The sequence below is a fragment of the Erpetoichthys calabaricus genome (genome assembly GCF_900747795.2).
Source record: "Erpetoichthys calabaricus chromosome 1 unlocalized genomic scaffold, fErpCal1.3 SUPER_1_unloc_2, whole genome shotgun sequence".
NCBI lineage: Eukaryota > Metazoa > Chordata > Cladistia > Polypteriformes > Polypteridae > Erpetoichthys > Erpetoichthys calabaricus.
Genome location: NW_026261585.1, coordinates 97,803 through 102,662, shown reverse-complemented (window position 1 = coordinate 102,662; position 4,860 = coordinate 97,803). Strand labels below are relative to the sequence as shown.

At 39.1% G+C, this 4,860-nt stretch overlaps 1 non-coding gene across 1 annotated transcript; it reads left to right on the top strand.

Moving 5' to 3' along the window:
• Window positions 1-2,470: 2,470 nt before the first annotated feature.
• On the top strand, window positions 2,471-2,542 carry trnam-cau (transfer RNA methionine (anticodon CAU)). Its single transcript has one exon. It is a non-coding gene; the product is annotated as a tRNA-Met (tRNA).
• The last annotated feature ends 2,318 nt before the right edge of the window (window positions 2,543-4,860 follow it).

Here is a 4,860-nt window from a genome sequence, read left to right as displayed (position 1 = left end):
GATTTAACAACACCCAGGACTGGAAATAAAAGACAAAGAGTAGATGGCAAAGTAGAACGTCGTAAAGAATTCAAAAACGCTGGCGTGATACACACACAGAGCAGGTTAGAGATAATGAAAGTACGAAAATTTGAAAGTCTCAAAAAATGATAGTAAAGATCGCATTAGCACAAACAAACGGAAATTATTACTCGGTGAAATAATGGAACAGTGAAAAGAGATCTAATATATTGTTCGGATTTAAACTTTATGTCGGAGACTTGTAGATCATCTAATTCATGTTGCCAGCGAGAATTAAAAGATTCCAAACATGTTGGCATGGTATGAAGCCCCGTGAGACGGAGACTTTTAACATGAGATTCTTTCAAGTCACGCCATACTTACAACAATTTTCAAACAAGACCACATTCTGACGTGTTCTGGGCACGTCTAACCGGGAGGAGGCCCCGGGGAAGACCCAGGACACGCTTGAGGGACTATGTCTCTCGGCTGGCCTGGGAACGCCTTGGGATTCTCCCAGAAGAGCTAGAAGAAGTGGCTGGGGAGAGAGAAGTCTGGGCATCTCTGCTCAAGCTGCTGCCCCCGCAACCCGACCTCGGATAAGCGGAAGAGGATGGATGGATGGATACCATTAGCATTCCATATAGATGATCGATCTGAAATTATCTGGTGTATGTAGCAATGTAGGAGCCATCAGAGAAATATTCACAACAGCAGGAATGGAGGTCACAGTCATAATATCTGTTCCAGTTCTTGTTGCACATAATTTAGCAATTAATGTCTGAACAAATTTTAGAAAACTTCTGGTTCTGGGGCTGGACAATGTTTTAAGGCTAAGAGAGCAGAAATATTTTCCTTAGAGGGACCAGCAGGGTGAGCCTTGAGCCCATTCTGTTTAATCTGAGAAAGGGGTTTCTCCTCTGGGAGGACACCGGGTGTAATCTGCTCTGCGCTCGGCAGTTTTGCAGTAGTGTATAGTCAACAAAAGTCCTCTAACATCATCTGTGAAGAAACACAGTGCCTGTTCTTCCTGAGGAGGGATAGACTTCCATATTTTTGGTCATGCTTGTGACAACAAAAGGAACCTGGAAGTGACGCATTTTATTTTAGATTCTCAGTACCATTTTCTTGAGGTAAGGATAAGTTTCCTATTCACTTGTCTGCTCACAGCAACTGTCACGAGTAGAGTTTTACATATTCCACAGTGACATCACCTATCAATAATTTATTCAAGCCTCTTAGCTTCAGGCTGCATATGTTAATTCTTTTGTCTCTCCAATTCTGTTTCAACAGTGGATTTGTTCTGCTGTGGCTTGTAGCAAATAATTACACAAAGATACGCAGAGGGGCCATTATAACAGCAAAGCCATCAGTATGGTATGAAATCTTCTGGTATGAGTATGCACATAGCAAAAGGCGACTGTGTGTCTATGAGGAGTTCAGGACATGTAGTGTTCACTCTGGAGTGTCGGTCAGAACACAGACAAAAGAATTGAGAGTATTTCACACTGCAGCTCAGAAGGAAATTATAGCTTATTTATTGGATGGTATATAAAGAAGTATACATACATGTATATGAGTATGAATGTGTGTGAAATGTGTCCTTCAATTTCTTTGTTCCTTTGTAAAAGTGACAATGACAATAAAGATCTATACATCTAAATTATAAAGTAAAAGCCATTAGTAACTTACACAAAAAATCCACTAGATGTCAATATTGTTCTCAAATGAGTCTGGTTACTAAATTGTCGGAGGTATAAAAATTAAAGCAATACAGTTTATCAATAAAACCGCATCGGGAGACTTAACGTAAAGTATTACATTAATATAAAAACAAGAAAATAATGAGGTCAGTAATAACACAGTTCACAGTAGTAATGCCAAGTGAATATTCGAAAGAACTTCTTAAGACCGGCATGCACTGTTTACTCAAATTATATGGTTTATTTGATTCATATTAAGGAAATTGTCTATTAATACAATTCATAATGGTCTATTGTATTTGTAGTAGTCGAGACAATAGCGAAACTATACCTTATGCCGTTTTGCACTATGCCACCTTAAATAAAAGTAATGTTTGATACGTTGTTCTTGTGTTTTATTATATTGAAATGTGATGACATTGTGGCGTTCTTATTATGCATTTATTTTCTTACATTCTCCATATACAAAAATTAACAGACAAACTCATTCTGTGGTAGTGACTTGCTGTAAGAGGTCCAGATGTGAAAATACATGTTGCAAGTTTTTGAAGCGTGCATTACACAGGCCTCGAAGCTCCCGATTCCATCTGAAAACGGGGAGGACGACACACGAGCGCATGAGGAGTGTGTCTCTAGAAGGCGACGGGAACGTACGGGCTTCATAGTGTCTGAGGTGCGCTGGTATATTAAGAACTGAAACATGCCCTGACTGCAGTTGGATGCTTGTATAGTTTTTTTTACATCACTGCAAATTTAAATTCTTAAAAAGCAGAGTGGCGCAGTGGAAGCGTGCTGGGCCCATAACCCAGAGGTCGATGGATCGAAACCATCCTCTGCTATCTCTGTTTTTGAACATTAGCATATCTCAGCATTGTATTCTTCACGAGCTATTTACGTAGATCCACTGGTATACGTTAATTTTAAAACCCTATACATTTGCAATATTGTTTTCTCTGGAAAGTGTTTTGTGATCGCACACATTGCTATTAAAAGTACAGAATATATTCATTTTCTGGGTAATATGCACAGTTCAAAATGACAGATTTTTATCCGCGTCCCGGCTTTAGTCTTTAAACAACGCAATTATATAAGAAAACAAACGAGTACTTACCAAAACAAAATACTTTTTACCTATTTTAATAAAGTGAATGCCTAAACACCGAGGGCATTTTAGTAGTACGATGGTATAGAAATTAAGGTTCTATGGTCTGATGGTTAGCACTCTAGACTCTGAATCCAGCGATCCGAGTTCGAATCTTTGTGGAACCTGCGTTACGTTTTAAATAAAATTGCTATTGACCAGTTAATAGTCGGTAAAATGATTTCTACTTACGTATATCTGATAAATACGTTAATTGTAACAAGTCTCAGTCATAAACAAAGATAAATATCTAGATAGATTGACACGCGAACTCAGTTTGGCATAGTAACACAGGGGCGCTTTACTTAATGTCGTTCGTTAAAGCAAGCTATTGACTGGAAGATATTTAGCAAAGTAACCTTTTAATGGTTCGCCAATCCTCAGAAAAAAATATTTGTGACACAACAAGTTCCAACAAAAGTTAAATAAAATGTCAGTAGCACGTAGTCGTTCATATACTGTAGATTCAGAAGGCTCAATTAAGAAAGGCTTGCGATAAAGTATAGACAAAGAGGATAACTACAGTATGTGCATGTTCAACAGTAAGAGAAGAGATTCTGCAGGTAGATGAGCCTGTGGTGTCCTGGATAACGGGACCAACTGTCAGACAGACCTCAGTTTGTGAGACTTAAGGACCACACCTCTGACGTGGATGTGAACAACACTGGGACACCAAAAGGAACAGTCCTGCCTGCTCTTCTATTCACTCTGTACACCTCATACTATAAATATAGGATCAGGTCATGTTACTTGTGGAATGTCTCAGATGATTCAGCAATTATGGGGTATATAATGATAAGGGGGATGAGACAGAGGAGAGGAGTCAGGTAAACAACTTTGTTTCTTAGTGCAAAGAGAATTGTCTGCATCTCAGAAATCAGCAAAACCAAGGAATTGCTTATTGACTTTTGACACACCAAATAGCCTCTATGTCTGGTCACTAAGCAGGTAGTGATATAAAGATAACAAGGTTCTACAAGTACTTGGGGGGCCACATCAATAACTGGGTGGACTGGTCTCAGAACACAGAGGAACTATATAAGGAAGGGCACAGCATGCTCTTTTTTACTTAGGAGACTCAATGGTGACATCCATCACATCTTCTGTGACTCTTTGATAACCAGTATGGTGTGTGTTGGGCTGGTAAGATCACTTCAAGAGAGGCCACTGAATGTACAAGCTAACTAAACGGGCAGGCTCAGTTATAGGATGCATTCTGGACCATGGAGGTAGCAGCAAAGAAGAGAGGTAAAACAAAACTGAGTGGCATTATGAACAATGCTGCACATTCTCTCCATGACACACTAACACTGAGGCGTTTTCTTTCTTCTTCCTTTTTATTCATTCTGGTATATGTGTGTATATTTGTATTTATCTGTCTATTTATGCATTTATTCATTTAAAGAGCTTTTATAGAAAGCCAAATTTCCCCTTGGGGACAAATAAAGATCTATCTATCTATCTATCTATCTATCTATCTATCTATCTATCTATCTATCTATCTATCTATCTATCTATCTATCTATCTATCTATCTATCTATCTATCTATCTATCTAAAGAGCAGACAAGCGTAACTGAGGGATGTCCAGCTACTGACATTTGAATACATTTATGATGTTGTTGTTGCAATAATTTGCAGAGCTCTGAATTGTAAGGTTTATTCAGTGAGACAAAGGCATGTTACTGTGCACTGTTTTGTTTCCTAAGTATAAATTCTAAAACTTCACAATTGTACTTTTCCAAACAAAATGTATTTTCCAGATGACTGGATAAGCAGGTTTGAAAGATGGAAGGACGAATGGATGTAATTGGGTAAAGCACGATGCACATAGCCACCGACTATGTTCGGCAACAATTATCCATCCATCCATTATCCAACCCGCTATATTCTAACTACAGGGTGACGGGGGTCTGCTGGAGCCAATCCCAGCCAACACAGGGCACAAGGCAGGAAACAAGGGCGCGCACACACACACACACACACACACACACACACACACACACACACACACACA